This window comes from Anabrus simplex, chromosome 3 (genome assembly GCF_040414725.1).
Source record: "Anabrus simplex isolate iqAnaSimp1 chromosome 3, ASM4041472v1, whole genome shotgun sequence".
In the NCBI taxonomy this organism is placed as follows: domain Eukaryota; kingdom Metazoa; phylum Arthropoda; class Insecta; order Orthoptera; family Tettigoniidae; genus Anabrus; species Anabrus simplex.
In genome coordinates this window covers 398,561,556-398,583,997 of record NC_090267.1, presented here as the reverse complement: position 1 = coordinate 398,583,997, position 22,442 = coordinate 398,561,556, and the positions used below count along the sequence as shown (strand labels likewise).

Here is a 22,442-nt window from a genome sequence, read left to right as displayed (position 1 = left end):
CGGAAGCGATTAACAGGGAATGTAAGTTAAACCAAACAGAGAGAGTATGGGAAGAAATAAACAGAATTAATAAAGGAGGGAAAAGGTTTGAAAAAGCTGAAATTGACTACGACCAATGGGTAACTTATTTCAGCGGCTTGTTAGGAGTCGGAGATAGTTGGAAGTGTGAGGACGGGATGACAAACACATGGAGAAATTTAGAAGTTAGTATATATGAACTAGGCAAAGTGATCTCTATAGAGAAAGTACAAGAGGTAATAGGCAAACTCAAGAATAAATCGGCATGGGGAAGGAATGGCATAAATAATTTATGTTGGAAAAAAGTATGGAACTACAGTCAGATGAGGAGGGAATAGTTAAATTATTCAATAGGATCTTCAATAGTGGCATCATACTGAAAGAATGGGAAAGCGGAATTATCTGCCCAATTTACAAAAAGAAAGGGAAAAAAAACTTACCAGGTAATTACCAAGAAATAATGCTACTAGACTCGCTGAGTAAGATTTATATAGGGGTTTTGGCAAATAGAATAACGATCTGGGCCAAAAAAGAGTCAATAATATCAATATACCAAGGAGGATTTCGGAAAGGAAGAAGAACAACAGACAGTCAGGATGATATTAGATAAACACTTAAGTAGGGAAGGAGGTTGTGTGTACCTTGTGGCCATAGACTTCAAAACAGCTTTTGATATGGTTAGCAGAAAAGCACTGATGGAAAAAATAGGCAGATTGGAGGTTTCAAGAAAAATGATATGAGTGATAGAGGTGTAATACAAGAAGGTTCATTGCTGTATCAAGCTAAAAGAAAATTTAATTAGTGAGCCCATAGATTGTAAGACGGGGCTAAAACAAGGAGGTAAACTTTCGCCATTGATATTCTTGTTGTTCATTAATGACATTCTGGAAGGGCACGGTAGAGAAAAATGGGCAGTACCGGTCATGAATAAGTTAGAGATCCTGGATTTGATCTTCACAGATGACAAGATGACAGGAGCAGGTCTACATAAGAGCTTGAAAGAGCTGTCGGAGTTTGCAAAGAAGTGGGCATTGAGAGTTAACAGCAACAAAGGAAATAGAGGTTACAGGGAGAAAGCATAGAAGAAGTAGACAAGTTAGAATACTTAAGAGTGCTATTAAACAGAATGGGAGGATGGGAAGATCATATTAAGAGGGCAAAGTGGAGAGGGAATGCAGCACTTTCTATGGTTAAAATCTTAGTAATAAAATTCCTGGGGATAAGCTATAGGATATTGAGATTAGTATTAAAGACGTTAGTTTTGAGTAAGGTACTATATGGGGCAGAAATATGAGGGATGGAGAAAAAAGGGATATGTTGAACGAAATCATACATAAATTTAGCAAGATACACTATGTGATCAAAAGTAGTCGGACACCTCGCTGAACATGACGGTCAAGTTCATGGCACCCTCCATCGGTAATGCTGGAATTCAATATGGTGTTGGCCCACCCTTAGCCTTGATGACAGCTTCCACTCTCACAGGCATACGTTCAATCAGGTGCAGGAAGGTTGCTTGGGGAATGGCAGCCCATTCTTCACAGAGTGCTGCACTGAGGAGAGGTAGCGATGTCGCTTGATGAGGCCTGGCACGAAGTCGGCGTTCCAAAACATCCCAAAGGTGTTCTATAGGATTCAGGTCGGGATTCTGTGCAGGCCAGTCCATTACAAGGACGTTATTGTCATGTAACCACTCCGCCACAGGCCATGCATTATGAACAGGTGCTCGATCATGTTAAAAGATGCAATCGCCATTCCCGAAGTGCTCTTAACAGTGCGAAACAAGAAGATGCTTAAAACATAATGTAGGCCTGTGCTGTGATAGTGCCCTGCAAAACAACAAGGTGTGCAAGCCCCTTCCATGAAAAGTACGACCACACCATAACACAACTGCCTCCAAATTTTACTGTTGGCACTAAACACACTGGCAGATGACATTCACCGGGCATTCACCATAAACACACCCTGCCATCAGATCGCCACATTGTGTACCATGATTCCTCACTCAACACAACATTTTTCCACTGTTCAATCATCCAATGTTTATGCTCCTTACAGCAAGCGAGGAAATGTTTGGCATTGACCTGCATGATGTGTGGCTTATAGGCAGCCGCTCGACCATGAAATCCAAGTTTTCTCACCTCCTGCCGAACTGTCATAGTACTTGGAGTGGATCCTGATGCAGTTTGTAATTCCTGTGTGATGGTCTGGACAGATGCCTGCCTATTACACTTGACCACCCTCTTCAACTGTCGGCGGTCTTTGTCAGTCAACAGACAAGGTCGGCCTGTACACTTTTGTGCTGTATATGTCCCTTCCTGTTTCCACTTCACTATCACATCAGAAACAGTGGACCTAAGGATGTTTACGAGTGTGGAAATCTTGAAATCTTGTGTACAGAATTCTGACACAAGTGACACCCAATCACTTGACCACATTCGGAGTCCGTGAGTTCTGCGGTGCGCCCCATTCTGCTCTCTCATGATGTCGAATAACTACTGAGGTCACTGATAAGGAATACCTGGCAGTAGGTGGCTGCACAATGCAACTAAGATGAAAAACGTATGTTTTTGGGGGTGTCTGGATACTTTTGATCACATAGTGTAAGTATGAGACTACCTCAATGTACAGCAAACATGGGGGTGGCATTACTATGTGGAGAATACATAGAAGGAAATTGCGTTGGAAGGACCCTGAACTACTTGATGCGACTGACCGGCTGGTCCTTGCAGGGAATAGATGAGTCAGCACCAGGCATTAGTTTGCATAATACTATTGCGAGCACAAGGCTTACAGACCCCCGGAAGGGAGTTGACCGTGGGCCACTCGATTTTACTCTTATTATCATCTTATGTTATGCTACTTACTTTATTTTGTTCATTTAGTTGTTTCACCAGAGCCTGTGGACCCCTGGAAGGGAGATAGTTAACCATGGGCCACATGATCATTTCTTTTCTATTATTGTAATCATTTTATTTTGCTTGTTTGTTTGTCTGTCTGTAGGATTACAATTTTTCTGTCTAGCAAGTGAAGTTGAGAAACTTGAGCTTGTCTAGGCTAGGCATGGTATTTTCTCCATGTAAGGATCAATAAAGTTATAATACTATCGATCTGGAGAAAAAAAGAAAGAAAGAAAAAGAAAGAAAGAAAGAAAGAAAGAAAGAAAGAAAGAAAGAAATAATGCTTCATGGGGTGATAGAATAATTTCTACTAGAGTGTCAATGCATAACAACATTTCATATGTGTAATTTTTCTTGAAACTGCATCAAGTGTTAAAAGTGTTTGCCATGATAGCAATGAACTTCAAATTCTTTCAAACAGTGCCAAGCATTTTGGTAACATTCTTTAAACTTGTTTGAAATATTCTTTAACAGTATTAAAATTTGTACAGATTTGTGCTTTCTACTAAACTGTGTCAAGTGAAATATTTCAAAAACAGTATTAAAACCCTTAGAGACTTTAACATTTATTTTGAATAGTGTAAAATCATGTACTTAGTCATTTCAGACAGAGGATTATGAATCTTCATAAGTTCTTATATCAGTGGATATGCAAATATTTGTAACAAGTTCAAGTTGCTTTGATGACAGTGTAAATTCCAAGTGATAAATTTCATACTTGGTTCTGTGTTGACTTAACAGCTTTTAAATACAATTCTTAGAAAATATTATACAATAGTTATTTTGGTCCACCTATTCAATACAGGGTTCAAGTACATATCAAATTTATATTGAACAGGTGGAACAAAATAATATATTCTTTTCTAAAAATTGTGTTTTAAAATTTTAAAAATGTATAAATTCACTTAATGGATTCATCCAAGTGAGATGAGTGAACCCAACAGAGTAAATAGTTCCTTTGGGAAAATTTTAATCATGTAATTAGACTCATGCAAGTGAGACAAGGGTAATTAAAAGTCATATAAATAATTGTTTAAATATCAGAGTTGTTTGTCAACCATTGACTGCACTTAGTTGTTTGGTGTTACAATTTAAAATAAAGGGAATACTACTTAGTTGATCAACACAAACGGAACTTCCACCAAGAGACCAGTGTTCAGGTTACTACCATGACTTTCTATGGATTGCAGTGAATCTTTTAGAATTTCATGGAACTTCATGGTGATTGAAGTGAAACTTCTATAGTGGTAAATAGAACTTCATGGTGAATGGTACATGGAACTTCATGGTGACTTGGAGTTCAAGTGTTAGAGAGTTTGAGTCCAGTCCACAGTGAAAGTCCATTCAAGATCAAATGTAATAAGTTATATAAAATAACTCTCATAAATTTTTATATTTCTCAGAAAATAAATAATTATTAATATCTAAAAAAAAGAAGTTTCTCTCTCTGTGCCTAGGTGATGATGGAGATTACTTTTTAAGAGAAAGTACAACTGGACAACCATGCTCTATTAACACTAATCGCACAGAAAGAATTGAATGGGTCTGACATTTTGAAAAATGAAGGTATCAGCCAAGGAAAGACAAGGGCCACGAACGGCATGCAAGTGAAAGACTCCCTAGTATTGGTACACAATCAAGTAGTCTGAGTGAATAGGTTATGAAATGCTGTCTTTCACTGAAATTGTGTTGGTTGATGGAGAGATAGTTCAGGTTAATAAATTACAAACTGGTGCCTTTCATCAAACTTGAGTGAGTGATCTGCATTAATAAATTACAAATTGATGCTTTTTAATGAACTTGTGTGGGTAAACAGTCATGTAGTCCAAACAGTTACAAACTGATCAATCAATCACTACTGATTTGCATTTAGGGCAGTCGCCCAGGTGGCAGATTCCCTATCTGAAGTTTTCGTAGCCTTTCCTTAAATGACTACAAAGAAACTGGAAATTTATTGAACATCTCCCTTGGTAAGTTATTCCAATCCCTAACTTTCCTTCCTATAAATGAACATTTGCCCCAATTTGAATTCCAACTTTATCTTCATATCCTGATCATTCCTACTTTTAGAGACACCACTCAAACTTATTCGCCTCCTGATGTAATTCCATGCCATTTTTCCACTGACAACTCGGAACATACCACTTAGTCAAGCAGCTTGTCTCCTTTCTCCCAAGTCTGCCCAGCCCAAACTTTACAACATTTTTGTAAGGCCACTCGTTTGACGGAAATCACCCAGAACAAATCGAGCTGCTTTTCTTCGGACTTTTTCCAATTCTCGAATCAAGTAATCCTGGTGGGGGTCCCATACACTGGAACCATACTCTAGTTGGGGTCTTACCAGAGAGTTATATGCCCTCTCCTGTACATTCTTACTACAACCCCTAAATACCCTCACAACCATGTGCAAAGATCTGTACCCTTTATTTACAATCATATTTATGTGATTAGCCCAATGAGGATCTTTCCATATATTAACACCTAGGTACTTACAATGATCCCCAAAAGAAACTCTCACCCCATCAACACAGTAATTAAAACTGTGAGGACTTTTCCTATTTGTGAAACTCACAACCTGACTTTTGACCCTGTTTATCATCATACCATTGCCTTCTGTCCATCTCACAACATTATCAAGGTAATTTTGTAGTTGTTCACAATCTTGTAATTTATTTATTATTCTGTACAGAATGACATCATCTGTAAAAAGCCTTATCTCTGATTCCACTTCTACTCATATCATTGATATATATGAAGGGGTTAAAGGTAGGGGAACCTGTCCTAAAATGACATACTTCGATAAAACGACATACCGGTCGTTTCTCGCAAATGACGCATGGGGCAGCACTCATCTCTACCTTGAATAATTCATGGATTGGTAAGACTGGAGCAGAGTTTATAGCATTGCTGCTATTGCCGCGGTTTTTGTGTAGTAGTGGAAATCTCTCAACATCACGTCATTGAATTATAAAGTAAGTGTAATTCTATTACCAAATATGTTTATTTCAAATAGCGTAACAATTTTTTTACATATAGGGTAACTAAAAGCATTCATTCTGATTATTTTGTGGTATTTACATAACCCCTCACACAAGGCATTTGTGAGCATTTCTGTGATGTGTTTGAGGTTAACAATGTTGGTAAAATGACATACTGTGTGCTAAGGTAAAATGACATACTATGTCATTTTACCCGAACAAAATTTAATTTCATTTTCCTCCTTCACACTATTAAGACCATTGGTAATTGGACGAATAGGACTAACATCACGATTGTTGTTGTTGTTGTTGTTGTTGTTGTTGTTGTTGTTGTTGGTGGTGGTGGTGGTTGTGGTGGTGGTGGTGGTTGGTTAACCTTTTGAGGGTTGGGAAATTTGTGGTCGTCAACCCATTATTATTATTATTATTATTATTATTATTATTATTATTATTATTATTATTTGCAGAGATAATGGTTGGGAGTTACAAGAGAAGTAGTACTCGACAATCATGGGATAAAACAAATATGGAGCAAGCCATGAATGCCGTTAAAAAAAAGAAATGGGCTGGTATCTTGCATCCAAGACCTTTAATGTCCCACAAGCTACGCTGAGGAGAAGAGTTCTAGGGAAAAATAAGAACGTAACTGGTGCTGATAAGGGACTGGGCCGCTATCAAACTACTTTTCCTTTGTTCCTGGAGGTTGATCTTATACAGCACATTCAAGATCTTGAATCTAGTCTTTTTGGTTTAACACTGGATGACGTTCGAAGGCTAGCGTATCAATTAGCTGAAAGTAATGGATTAGACCATCGTTTTAGCAAAGAAGAAAAGATGGCAGGTTAGTATATTTCTGAGAAACTGTAAGCTATTTGTTAAAAGGCTGTAGGATAGTGGCACTAATTTCATTTATCACAAATGTGTTTGTCTTTTCTAGGCTGGGAATGGTTACGTGGTTTTCGGAAGAGGCACCCTGAGCTTTCATTGAGGCGACCAGAAGCAACTTCAGCAGGAAGAGCCCGAGCATTCAATAAGCCACAAGTCTCTCTGTTTTTTGATAAATTAGAACTTGTTCTTACTCAGAATGGTATCCATCCAACAAGGATTTACAATGCAGACGAATCGGCTCTCTCCACAGTTCAGAGGCCCCAGAAGATTCTAGCTTCTAAAGGCAAGAAGCAAGTTGGTTCTATGACCAGTTCTGAAAGGGGTCAGCATGCGACCGTAGTATGCTGTATGAGCTCTGCTGGTATTTTCATTCCGCCTGCAATAATATTTGCTAGAAAGAAGTACAAAAATGAACTTTTTGATGGAGCACCTACAGGAACATTGGCTCTTATAAACGAAGCGGGCTGGATGACAGGAGAACTGTTCCTTCAGTGGTTGAAACACTTCCAACAACATGTCAATTCATCAAAAGACCAGAAGGTGCTTCTCCTACTTGATGGCCATGCTAGTCATAAGCATGTTGATGTGCTAACATATGCTAAGGACAATGGTATCATCATGCTCTCGTTCCCTCCTCACTGCACCCATCGACTTCAGCCTCTGGATGTGGCATTCTTTGGACCACTGAAGACATACTATAATCAAGAAGTATCCAAATGGCTCAAAGCCCACCCAGGAAGAGTTGTTACCCAATACCAAATGGCTAGTTTGTTTTCATTAGCCTACGGGAAAGCAGCTTCAATTCACAATGCTACCAGTGGGTTTGCCAAAACAGGAATTTGGCCTTTAGATCGTGATGTGTTTCCAGATCATGTCTTCTGCGCAGCAGCAGTTACGGAAAGGTCTCTGCAATGCGAGCAACACCAGGAAGCAAACCAGGAAGACCAAAACAAGTCAAACGGTGAAACATTGAAACAGGCTGCAACAGCATCCTTCCCAGCTCCTCAAGATTCTGTAATTCCCTCCAGTTCCTCATGCGCAACACCGTCATCCTCTAGGTCTTATCCAATTGAGAGTAGGCCTACATCTCCTGACTGTTCACCATCCTCATATATCAGACCCGTGCAGATATCTCCAATGCCTTCTGCATCACAAACTGGTTGTGTCTCAAGAAAACGCAAACATGAAGGGTCTCAAATACTGACTAGCAGTCCATACCTCAATGAAATAAAAAATAAGGCTGCAGAGAAGAAGAAGGTAGTATCAAGACGCGCTGCTCAACAGGCAAAAAAGAAGCTTTATTTAGGTACTGACAGCGATGAAGACGTGGATATTGATGCTGATGATGACAATGATGTACCATGTCTCTATTGTAATGACTTATTCAGTAACTCTAAACCAAGGGAGACATGGTCAAAGTGTACTAAGTGTGCAATGTGGGCACACAATGAGTGTGCTGGACTCTCAAGAACATCAAAAGCATTTATTTGTGAGTTGTGTGAGTAAAAAGTCTTTTTACTTGAGATATAGCAAGTATGTCATTTTACCCAAGTACCTGAGATAAAATGACATAGTAACATGTTTTTGAAAATATTCAAATTACAAGAGACAGAAACATTGTATTAATACTTAAGTTATGCCACAATAGTGCTCCTTTCTAGGGTTATTAATGTTCAAGAAATAAATGAGTTATTGCAAGAATTATGTCCACAGCAGTGTTTTTATTTTATGGTATGTCATTTTAGGACAGGTTCCCGGGGAACCTGTCCTAAAATGACATACTTCGATAAAACGACATACCGGTCGTTTCTCGCAAATGACGCATGGGGCAGCACTCATCTCTACCTTGAATAATTCATGGATTGGTAAGACTGGAGCAGAGTTTATAGCATTGCTGCTATTGCCGCGGTTTTTGTGTAGTAGTGGAAATCTCTCAACATCACGTCATTGAATTATAAAGTAAGTGTAATTCTATTACCAAATATGTTTATTTCAAATAGCGTAACAATTTTTTTACATATAGGGTAACTAAAAGCATTCATTCTGATTATTTTGTGGTATTTACATAACCCCTCACACAAGGCATTTGTGAGCATTTCTGTGATGTGTTTGAGGTTAACAATGTTGGTAAAATGACATACTGTGTGCTAAGGTAAAATGACATACTATGTCATTTTACCCGAACAAAATTTAATTTCATTTTCCTCCTTCACACTATTAAGACCATTGGTAATTGGACGAATAGGACTAACATCACGATTGTTGTTGTTGTTGTTGTTGTTGTTGTTGTTGTTGTTGGTGGTGGTGGTGGTTGTGGTGGTGGTGGTGGTGGTTGGTTAACCTTTTGAGGGTTGGGAAATTTGTGGTCGTCAACCCATTATTATTATTATTATTATTATTATTATTATTATTATTATTATTATTATTTGCAGAGATAATGGTTGGGAGTTACAAGAGAAGTAGTACTCGACAATCATGGGATAAAACAAATATGGAGCAAGCCATGAATGCCGTTAAAAAAAAGAAATGGGCTGGTATCTTGCATCCAAGACCTTTAATGTCCCACAAGCTACGCTGAGGAGAAGAGTTCTAGGGAAAAATAAGAACGTAACTGGTGCTGATAAGGGACTGGGCCGCTATCAAACTACTTTTCCTTTGTTCCTGGAGGTTGATCTTATACAGCACATTCAAGATCTTGAATCTAGTCTTTTTGGTTTAACACTGGATGACGTTCGAAGGCTAGCGTATCAATTAGCTGAAAGTAATGGATTAGACCATCGTTTTAGCAAAGAAGAAAAGATGGCAGGTTAGTATATTTCTGAGAAACTGTAAGCTATTTGTTAAAAGGCTGTAGGATAGTGGCACTAATTTCATTTATCACAAATGTGTTTGTCTTTTCTAGGCTGGGAATGGTTACGTGGTTTTCGGAAGAGGCACCCTGAGCTTTCATTGAGGCGACCAGAAGCAACTTCAGCAGGAAGAGCCCGAGCATTCAATAAGCCACAAGTCTCTCTGTTTTTTGATAAATTAGAACTTGTTCTTACTCAGAATGGTATCCATCCAACAAGGATTTACAATGCAGACGAATCGGCTCTCTCCACAGTTCAGAGGCCCCAGAAGATTCTAGCTTCTAAAGGCAAGAAGCAAGTTGGTTCTATGACCAGTTCTGAAAGGGGTCAGCATGCGACCGTAGTATGCTGTATGAGCTCTGCTGGTATTTTCATTCCGCCTGCAATAATATTTGCTAGAAAGAAGTACAAAAATGAACTTTTTGATGGAGCACCTACAGGAACATTGGCTCTTATAAACGAAGCGGGCTGGATGACAGGAGAACTGTTCCTTCAGTGGTTGAAACACTTCCAACAACATGTCAATTCATCAAAAGACCAGAAGGTGCTTCTCCTACTTGATGGCCATGCTAGTCATAAGCATGTTGATGTGCTAACATATGCTAAGGACAATGGTATCATCATGCTCTCGTTCCCTCCTCACTGCACCCATCGACTTCAGCCTCTGGATGTGGCATTCTTTGGACCACTGAAGACATACTATAATCAAGAAGTATCCAAATGGCTCAAAGCCCACCCAGGAAGAGTTGTTACCCAATACCAAATGGCTAGTTTGTTTTCATTAGCCTACGGGAAAGCAGCTTCAATTCACAATGCTACCAGTGGGTTTGCCAAAACAGGAATTTGGCCTTTAGATCGTGATGTGTTTCCAGATCATGTCTTCTGCGCAGCAGCAGTTACGGAAAGGTCTCTGCAATGCGAGCAACACCAGGAAGCAAACCAGGAAGACCAAAACAAGTCAAACGGTGAAACATTGAAACAGGCTGCAACAGCATCCTTCCCAGCTCCTCAAGATTCTGTAATTCCCTCCAGTTCCTCATGCGCAACACCGTCATCCTCTAGGTCTTATCCAATTGAGAGTAGGCCTACATCTCCTGACTGTTCACCATCCTCATATATCAGACCCGTGCAGATATCTCCAATGCCTTCTGCATCACAAACTGGTTGTGTCTCAAGAAAACGCAAACATGAAGGGTCTCAAATACTGACTAGCAGTCCATACCTCAATGAAATAAAAAATAAGGCTGCAGAGAAGAAGAAGGTAGTATCAAGACGCGCTGCTCAACAGGCAAAAAAGAAGCTTTATTTAGGTACTGACAGCGATGAAGACGTGGATATTGATGCTGATGATGACAATGATGTACCATGTCTCTATTGTAATGACTTATTCAGTAACTCTAAACCAAGGGAGACATGGTCAAAGTGTACTAAGTGTGCAATGTGGGCACACAATGAGTGTGCTGGACTCTCAAGAACATCAAAAGCATTTATTTGTGAGTTGTGTGAGTAAAAAGTCTTTTTACTTGAGATATAGCAAGTATGTCATTTTACCCAAGTACCTGAGATAAAATGACATAGTAACATGTTTTTGAAAATATTCAAATTACAAGAGACAGAAACATTGTATTAATACTTAAGTTATGCCACAATAGTGCTCCTTTCTAGGGTTATTAATGTTCAAGAAATAAATGAGTTATTGCAAGAATTATGTCCACAGCAGTGTTTTTATTTTATGGTATGTCATTTTAGGACAGGTTCCCCTATAGTGGTGTAAGTCACTTTATCATCGTTTTTAGGAAATGAGCATAATGCGAAAGGTATTGTAGTTACCGGTAATTCAGTAGACAAGTTTTTGTGATGGTATTGTTTTAGAGGTACTACGTAGGTCCAAACTTAGGGATTAGGCTTGATTTGAAATTTTTTTTGCTCAAAAGTTGTACCTCACGCACTAACCAAAGTCACTTGCACCACTGTGCCTTACCAAAGCCTGTGACATACACCACTGTATGACCTAAAACCAAAGACTTACACCACTATGGACATCAACAAAATGATGTAAAGTTGACTTGCACTTCTCAAACACATTTTTATTGAACATTACACAAAGTATAAGAATAATACAAACAATTTAATTTTTTATCACGAATGGAGTCTTAATGTTTTTAACATGGCAATACGGATTCAGTCTATTTCATCAAGATATGTGGTTTCCACAATTTCCAGAGGTCCAACATCTACAAGCTCCTCACCTTCTTCAATAGTGGTTCGCAGGGAAACGAAGAATTCATGTTTCACTGGTGGAATGTATGGCAGAAGATCAAGCATATCTTTCTTTTTAGCCTCGGTAACAGGCCTTCCCCTTGGGTACAAAACATCTTGAGAAACGTTGGCCAGAGAATGTCGCCTACCGGGCTTTGCTGCCTTTAGATTTACTTTAGAAAATGGGATATCCTCATTCACAGTTTCTTTGTAGAAGAGAGTGTAAGGTTGATCTTTCAAAATTCGTATCCATTGAATTTTCAACCAATTAACAGCAATGTTGTTCTCATTTTTCTTTCGTCGCGTGATACAACTTTCCAACTTTGCAACAGATTTGAAATCCTCTCGGCTCATTTTCGTCACCATGAATGGATTGTTCCTTCGGCACTTCATTATGATACTGTACCAGTCGTCTGCAGTATAAATGGACTTGTTCTTTGCGTACGATTCAATTGATCCAAATTCAGCTTCGTTGGGTAGAAAAGAGTGGCCACTTACCATAAATTTGTGATCGATAAGTTCTGCATTGCTTTGAGGGCCCTGTATGTACTTCATGAGGTACAAGGAAAACTTAATATTACGGTTTTGGCCCGTGCATGCGTCACTGTACAACACTATGTGCCTAGCAGATGACGCTCTTGCTGCAAGATGTTTGACGATACAGGAACCAATCTCTTGAGACCCACGAGAAGCGATCGTTTCATCCCAGCAGAACATGAAGCCTAAACCTGTTCCAAGTTCATGGCAGCCAAGGTTATAACAATACATATTCCGCTTATAGTAAGCCACGGACGTCGTCAAAACAGGAAATGGCAAAGCCTTTTCGAGGTCGAATGTCAGACCATAGAAAGATTCGTCTTCCCGTGCTTTCACTTTGTCCCGATCTCTAGCCTCTCTCACCTTTTCGGCATTTCTGAGGTGTAATTCTTTTTCAGCCTTCAGCTTTGTAGATTCGTCTTCATCTTCACACACTTCAATCTTCTTGTCAAGCACATCGCATCTGGTGCACGTATCTTTAAGAGGCCGGTGGAAATGCAAGTTGAACTCATTGCTAAAGGTCCGACGGTAGATGGCTTCAGAAACAGGAATATCACCTTTTTCCGTGCACTTTTCTTTGTACAGTTCATACATTGTACGTACATTCATGTCAGGAGGAAGGTATTTCCTGTTAGGGTTCTCTGATCTACTGTAGTGCGATTGATACGATGGGAAAGATGCTATGTGGTCACGCACACCATTCATGGCAGCCTCCGGTGTTTTATTTTTGGGGGGATGGCGTCCTCGGCCATCACTTCCTGGTTGTTGACCCTCTCGTACTTTTTGTATTGCCCTTGTCATTCGCCCATCCGAAACTTGGAGTGTTTGTAAGAAAAAACGCTTGCACACAGTAACGCTATTGCCTCTGACTTGGAATCTGAAGCTGTTTGAAACAGACTTTGCATTTCTCGTTGAATTTCGTGGGCGTCTTACATTAGGTTTCTGTTGCACAATCAAACCACATAAAAATACGTTTTGTTCAGAAAAACTGCTTAGCTTCCAAAAGGTGTCGAAAATTTCTCGCCTCGCCACTTCAGGTACGTTCTCCACACACTTTTTTTTACATTTACAATCAAAGTTCTGATACAGCTTACCGGCCACTTCTTTTCCTCTAGAGGACACGTACGGGAGCCCTGAATTTCGTGCTCGCTTTCGCTTTTGAGCTTTACTTTCGTGTTTTTGTCTTTTCCTCGTTCTCGGGTGAGCGTTTTCTCGATTCTCAGAAGTTCCAGCAGTAAGAAATTCGCTGGAATGGTTGCGCTGGCGTCCGCCGTCTACCTCTTCATCTCCTTCTGATTCTGAAACAACAAACATCTTGTTACACTTACTACCGAAATAAAAAACTGCAGGGGAAGCTTCGATTCAGCATTCAAAATTACGTGAAAAACGATACTCAACACGACCATTTTCAATAATCACAGAAAATTCACTAAAAACATCACTCTTCATGCATTTTTCTCCATTTTTCCTTTCTTTTTTTCCGAACCGATTACAAAGGTGTATTATTCAGGGAATAGTAGACCAAAAGGACCTAAGGCATAATCTAATGTAAGTACTTACTAAAAACGTTGCAACAAAATAGGTTAGTAGGTGAGTAACTGAGAGGTTAGAAGGTGAATAGTACTTACCATCATCTGTTTCTGATGTGTTTTCTCCTTGTTCACGCTCCCATTCATCACTGGACTCCAGCTCATCCAACGGATCACTTAAACTTATTTCAGAATCCATCGTTTCTTTGAGTATTCACGCATGCATTCAACACTCGATGAAAATCGCGGAACAATTACAACCACACTGGTGTAAGTCTGACTCACACCACTTCAGTTATCAGCAAAACAGATGATCCATTACCAGTCTAACTTGTGCTGCCATCTAACGACGAAATGAGTGAAGCTCTGACTTACTCCACTTTTTCTATGAACAGTTTTTTATTTCTACATCGCCTTTCTGTGCCTAAGTCAACTTCTACCGAAAATTGACTTACACCACTTTGACTTTAACCCCTTCATATAAGAAAATATAAAGGTCCAATAATACTGCCTTCAGGAACTCCCCTCTTAAGTATTACAAGCTCAGATAAAGATTCGCCTACTCTAATTCTCTGAGCTCTTTTTTCTAGAAATATAGCCACCCATTCAGTCACTTTTTGTCTAGTCCAATTGCACTCATTTTTGCCAGTAGTCTCCCATGATCTACCCTATCAAATGTCTTAGACAGGTCAATTGCAGTACAATCCAATTGACCTCCTTTAATCCAAGATATCTGCTATTTTTTGCTGGAATTCTACAAGTTGTACTTCAGTGAAATAACCTTTCCTAAACCTGAACTGCCTTCTATCCAACCAGTAATTAATTTCACAAACATGTCTAATGTAATCAGAAAGAATGCTTACCCATAGCTTACATGCAATGCATGTCAAGCTGACTGGCCTGTAATTTTTGGCTTTAAGTCTATCACCCTTTCCTTTATAAGCAGGGGCTACTCCATTCATTTGGTATAGCTCCTTCATGCAAACAATAATCATATGAGTACTTCAGATATGGTACTATATCCCAACCCATTGTCTTTAATATATCCCCCAAAACCTTATCAACTACAGTTTTAAACTTTTGTATCTTACTCTAAATGTCATTGTTATCATAGGTCAATTTTAATACGGTACTTCTTTAGTATTAGTCACCTCCTCTATCTGGACATTATCCTTGTAACCAACAATCTTTACATACTGCTCTCTGAATACTTCTCCCTTTTGTAGATCCTTGCCTACACACACTCCCCTTGTTCTTGGAACCAGTTTCTGTCTTAAAGTTCCTATACATACCATTCCATTTTTCACTAAAATTTGTTTGACTGCCAGTTATGCTTGCCATCATGTTATCCTTAGCTGACTTCTTTGCTAGATTCAATTTCCTAGTAAGTTCCTTCAATTTCTTCTTACTTTCATAGCCATTTCTATATCTTTCCAACCTTCCATTCCTTCTTAGTCTCTTTACTTCTCTGTTATAATATATTTGGTCTTTACCATCCCTTATCACCTTTAAAGGTACAAACCTATTTTCACATTCCTCAACAATTGCTTTAAACCCATTCCAGAGTCTGTTTACATTTTTATTTACTGTTTTCCACTGATCATAGTTACTTTTTTTGAACTCCCTCATGCCTGTTTTATCAGCCATATAGTACAGCCTAATTTTAATACCTTCCTTTCTATCACATTTATATTCAACTACAACAAAAACAGCTTTGTGATCACTATTATCATCTATTACTTTGGTTTCCCTATAGAGCTCATCTGGTTTTACTAGCGCCACATCCAGGATATTCTTCCCTCTAGTTGGTTCCATCACTTTCTGAATCAGCTGCCCTGCCCATATTAAACTGAGATCACCCACTACAATCACGTTCCTTTCCATGTTGTTTCCAACATAGCTGATTAAGTAATTCTGAACCAGCATCAGCACTACCCTTTTCTCCAGAGACATCAAGTTGCCTATTATTTTTAGAGATGAGCCTTACAGCTAGAATGTCATGTTTGTCATCTTTAACTTTGTCATAGCTTACAAATTCCTCTTTCACCAGAATAAATATTCCCCCTCCTACATTTCCAATCCTATCTCCATAATACACATTCCAGTTCCATGAGAATATTTCCGCATCCATTATATCATTCCTCAGCCATGATTCAACTCCTATTATGATATCTGGTAAGTATATCTATTAAATTACTTATTTCTATTCCTTTTTGTTTATGATACTTCTACAGTTCAGCACTAACATTTTTATGTCATCCCTATTTGATTTTCAGATCCCTGTGTCTTTATCACCGCTCCCTAGATCACCCTGTTTCCCTGAATGTACCTCCCTAACCCTTCTAAACAAATTTCCTAACTTATATGTACCACTACGGTTTAAGTGAAGGCCATCTGAGCGCAGATCCCTATCTCCTACCCACCCATTAGGAACTAGAAATCTCACTCCCACTCCATAGTCTCATTTAAATACCCAATCACCTTCCAGTCAGTATCCCTCCTACAGAGTATTCCACTGATAACAATCTGCACTTCCTTAAACTTCACCCGTGGTGCATTTACTAGATCCCACACATCCCCAACTATGTTGGTACATATAGCTGCTTGCCTTACGTTGTTGGTACAATGTGAAACATTACCACCTTCTCCATCCTTCTCTTCTACTTTCTTCAACATCTGCCTTAACCTATTCCTGGATAACACTCTACCCTGGTTCCCTATCCTACACACACTTTCCCCACATGTCTAACAATGGAATCCCCATCACCAGAGCCTCAACCCTACCCACCTCATTTGATCCCCTCCCCTCCTGTTCAGTGCTATCTTTCCTCACTACTGCAGAAGCTACTTTCTACTCCCTTTTCTCCCTCCCCTGACCCTGTTCCACCTATCCTCTGTTCTACATTTCTCTTTCCCACCTTTTCTTTTCCTCCTACTTCCACATTTCTCAGTAACAGGTCCCTGTTCCTCATTTTCCCTCTGTTGTTCTACCTGCAGTGACTCGTACCGATTTCTCACAGACACCTGTCCTGAATTCTGATCCTGAATACAGCTCTTAGCCTACAATCTCCTTCCCCTTAAAACATTAGACCATCTATCTTCTACAGTTTGCCCTCTTACCTTCTCATCCCTCTTTTACGTCTAATGTATCCTGTGCATTGTTTGAGGGAGGCCTACTTTCTTTCCTGTCCTCTGAGAGGATCCTAATTATTTCCCTCAACTCTCCAACTCCTCCCTCATACTCCTTAATGCCTGGCCATACCCACAGTTCCTACACTTGCACTCTTTAGCCATTCTTTACGGAATAATGAAAAGAAAAGGACAAATAAAATAACTTATTCTGTGTTAAATAGAAATGAAAGGAAAGAAATATTGTCTAGGTTAGTACACAAAGATCACCATGACAATAAGGTAATTAATATTGGCTACTACTACACTACAGAAGTGGAGAGTGCTCGTAAACCACACCCGGGCAACTGGAGTGGAAAACTGATGATGATGATGATGACTACACTACAATACTACTTAGTTGTACTAAATTGTTATCCTGCAACACCCTAACAGGATGAAAACTGCTGTTAATTACTGAAAACCAAAAGGAATACACAAGAATTACACAATTCTAAACTGCAGTTAAGTCTACCCTAATTACTATAACAGAATTCTAGTAAGAAAATTACTACAGATACTTCTACTATACTACACAAATATTTCACAGTAATAGAATAAGCACACTAATTTGTAATAAGATACTACAATACACTAAAATAATGTTAAACTATGTTCAAACATATTCTAATTACAACAGCTTATTACTAAGAACAAACAAAAATGGAAATTACAAATAGTTTGAAATTTGCAAGAACTACACAAAGATTACCAACAAAGCTAAATGCATAGACAGATTAATATTAGTAGGCCTACTATTTTATCCTACTATGCTCTAATAGAAATGGAAACTGCCATTTGGTTAAATGCTGAAGGAGCAAGAGGGCTACCGTACACAAAGATACAAAGATGTCTTTTAATTTTGCTGTTGAATTGTGTAGCGTTGTGTTTCTTTTCTTTTGATGGAACTGTTGATTGTGGAGAAAGATAGCTTTCTTTTATTCTAACTGTGTTTATAAGAAAGATGTGTGGTATGTGAGAGCTATCTTCAACTTGGACACAACAATTACACGGGTTGAATGATGCCACTATTAGAACAGATTAGCAACTAACGATTTCAAAACAGGAAAATGGGTACATGATACCTAAGTTCAACAACCCCTTGTTATTTAGATAAGTCATGATAGGGAAAATGGAATGAGTAAAAAGTATTATCAATACTAAGAATCACTTTTGCCTGTGGCTGTATCTCAACAGATGCACTATTTTTGCATTTATCTCTTAGTACAGACCATAGTAAAATATAGCTTCAATTGAAGTCTCATTTGTACTAATGGCTTTGACAGTATGGAATCTGCTGAGATAGGCATGATGATAAGTAATAACATTCAACGCATGACCAGTGCATCTGAGTGTTATGACGGGTCAGCTGTGTTGTAATAGCACTTTCTGGTCCATTGAGGAAAGCAGTGGCAGACTACCTTGCTCCTCATTATGCCTAGTATAGCTCATTTTGATGCCACCATTGGTTTTTGCATTTTCCCTTCAAGAACACAACATTTGATGGCACTATTTGAGGATCCAACTACCCTCCAGACTGATAATGTAATGGACAGGAATCAGTTACATTATATTTAGTTAAAATATTTCTAGACTAACCCTGTTATTTTAAAATAGGACATATGTGAACTATTAGAATTTTGGAAACTAAATTTATTTTTGTGTTAAAAAGGGTTCCTTTGACATATCACCTGCTTGATGCAATGAGGAGAAAATAAATAAATCAAGAAAGTTAATTCACTTGGTAATCAATTATAAAATTAAAAAACTTAAAAGACATTTATTGAACATTAGATAGTTAACTTTGAAGGTTTAAATTTGTTTATAGGATTGTTCAGTATTGATGTCCTTTACATAGTAGTGATAGTAACTTTACAGAATTAACCTTCATGGAGCACAATTATTTTTGGACTCGTTTGCAAAAAAAATGCAATTAGAAAACATTATGATATCAAATTCTATGTGCTATGCTTATTCCATAAGGGTGATAGGAATTGATTAAATTAATAAATTTCATTGTTTGTCCGTATTGAACCAAGATTACAACTTTTATTATAATTTGGATCCACCTTATTCAATACATAAAAACTGTTGTTTAGATGAAATTACAACTTATATTTCAATCAGAACTAGTTTCGACGCCCTTTTTGTGTCATCATCAGCTGATATAGGTTCTTGGAAAAATTGGCAATTACATAAGTTTATCTACGTCAAATTGAACACTGCTCGCTAGGCTTCATTGTGCTTCGCATGGACAGCGATCTTTTGAGGTCCGCATTGAACTGGGAACATTGTACTTGTTAACATCTTAAAGGACCGATTGCTCGTTTCCACCTCTCTAGAATTGCTTCATTAAAGCGACTCTGAAGATTTTATTGAATTATTTTAATTATGATTCTACGTCACGTTTTAAGAAGTGTGTTAAATTAAGCTAATGTTTCTTCAAGACTATTTTATTTTTAAGTTGTTGTTCTTTTAAATCCACATTAGTTTATTAGTGAGCAAACCGGTTTACATATGTTTTCATCAATTTAAGGTTTAAGACTCGCAAGTCTCGGACTTGTAGAAAATATGGACTTTGAAACAGTTTAATTGTAACACAGTTTTAGGTTGTTAATATGGTTTTAAATTGTGTTCAATTTGAGATAGATAAACTTATGTGATTGCCAATTTTTCTAAGAACCTATATCAGCTGATGATGACCTGAAAAGGGCGTCAAAACTAGTTCTGATTGAAATATATGTTGTAATTTCATCTAAAGAACGGTTTTTATGTATTAAATAAGGTGGATTCAAATTATAAAAAAAGTTGTGATAGGAATTGACTCAAGTAAACTCTGACTGTTGATGGAATTCAACAATGCATTATTGTTGACTATAATAAAGATAGTAATTACATTTTATTACCTAAAAACAATAATGTTAAAAGGCAGGTAGCAACAGAATAGACTTCTATGTAATACGGAAGCTGGCAACACTGTGGTGGAAAAAGTGTGGGAGTGTTTTAGTTAAAGTAGTAAGGGAGAGAAAAATAGTGAACTGTGACATTATTACTTGTTAGTGGTCTAAAGTCGAATATCACAGGGAATGGAAAAAATATTGCATTCAGCTATAGCCAAATGTCACAACTTAAGAATTAATCTGACTTCACTAGGTACTATCTTAAACTAAAAAACTAAGCCCCATTGCACTACAATCCTGATGGATCTAGGCCTACCAAATGATTGCTGCTCAGGAATGGTCAGTATGACAAATACTTTCAGCCATCTCTTTGTTTTCTAGACCGGGGCCATTATCTCACCATCAGATAGCTCCTCAATTGTTATCATGTAGGGTAAGTGGACCTCAAACCAGTCCTCAGTTCAAGGTAAAAACCCTTGGCCTGGCTGGGAATTGAACCCATGGCCGCCAGGTAAAAAAGAGAGGCATGCTAACCATACACCACGGGTCTGGTGCATTGACTCACTGTGAATTGCATAGTCAATCTGCAATTTGAAATAAATGTTAATAAGTACTTGATTGTATCTGCCACATCAATATGTATCATTTTTATTATTCACCATTGCTCAAACTAGCCTTTGTGTGGCTGTCACTGACGGATAATCTTTTGCAATTACAACAGTAATGCCATCTAGCAGAGTAGAGTGGCAACAGAAGAGAGAGAACTCGTCTCAATAAACAAGAACAGTCAGCCAGTTTTTGTCATCATTGATAAGTTTTAGGAACTTAGGACACAGTAGGCCATCACTTTTTTTCTTCCAGCTTGAAAATATTATGGCATTCAAGGCCTAGGCTTTCAACCTCCCCTTTCACCTCATTTAAGATTCGTTTTCACCCCTCTTTCTTCATGTGACCAATCCTTCATGTTTTTCTTTTCATTTTGGTAGTTTTCTTCATTATTGTCCTGATCAATAGGAGCTAATGACCATCTCCAGTTAGTTCTTAACCATGACAACTGAACAATCTTTTCCATGTCATGGATTTAACAATAAAAATCTAAATTTGTGAATATCTGTATTATTATAGTTCATACAGTACAAATATATCAAGACATAAAAAATTGGAAAATGGATTTTCTCTCATTTTTGAATTTGAATTTGTGAATATCTGTATTATTATAGTTCGTACAGTATAAATAAATCAGACATAAAAAATTGGAAACTGGATTTTCTCTCATTTTTGTTATACATATCTTTCAGAAATAAATAATATTTCCATAGATATTTGGATGCTTGTGAAATGTACTAATTATACATATTTCTGTTAAAAAGCAAGAAATTGCATTTTGCACAACTTTTATTATGTACAGTGTTTCTATATGGCAAATATTAACAGGGACTTTACTGTCTTGGTTGCCTTAACATGGCTATAGCACTATATACCAATGAAGTAACATATCCTAAAGCACACATCGGTTCTCCCTGAACTTACTATAAATACTGAGTTTTGAGAATTTCTAGTGAGCCATTTTCACATGATTTTGACACAAACAAACGAACAAACAAACAAACAAACAAACAAACAAACAAACAAACAGAGACAGAAATTGAACTGAACTTACTTCCAACGTTTGTGTATATAAATTGAGAAAAAAAATGAAAATTACAATTTAATTATACGGAGTGGTCAGAAAAAATGTGAACTGGGTATTTGATCATTAGAGGGTTGGTCATACTGATAAATAATTTGAAAAAGAAAATCCAGTAATCATCTCATGCCATTATCATTTTATCAGCTGCTGAAGTTAACCAATCAGATTTCTTTGCAGGCAAATTCAAATGTGCTTTGTGGGGCGGTGTTACTAAACCTGCAAGTGACTTGCATTGTAATTTGAGTCCAAGTCCATTGTACATTTGTCACATGGCTGCTTAATGAACATTTTTGTAAATGACCCATTACCTAGCAGCTACAGATGCCAAGAAATCAGTATCAAACACAAACACACTGTGGGTTTCAGACAGTGTGGCACAATCCTGTCAGCTCAGAGGTCTGTGTTCAAATTCCTTCCCTGGCAAAATTTTCTTTGATTGGTATTCTAAAACTAGCCTTAAGCCATGTGCAACACCACCTCATGAAGTCCATTTGAATTCACACACAAAGCAGTCAAATTGGCTAACTTCATCAGCTGATGAAATGACAATAGTACAAGATATTAAATTATCTTTTTCACATTATGTATCAGTATGACAAACTCTCTAAGACTCATACACCCATTTCATGTTGTTTCTGACCATCCTATATACTCTTCTTTCAGGTTTGTAATAATGAAATTAGTAGCTGCATGAATTAAAAATTAAAAAGGTTCTGACTAACATAT

At 37.9% G+C, this 22,442-nt stretch overlaps 1 protein-coding gene across 1 annotated transcript in view; it reads left to right on the top strand.

Moving 5' to 3' along the window:
* The window catches only part of LOC136866430 (PI-PLC X domain-containing protein 1), a 136,319-nt gene that overhangs the window by 73,334 nt on the left and 40,543 nt on the right, over nt 1–22,442 (top strand). The window lies entirely within an intron of this gene.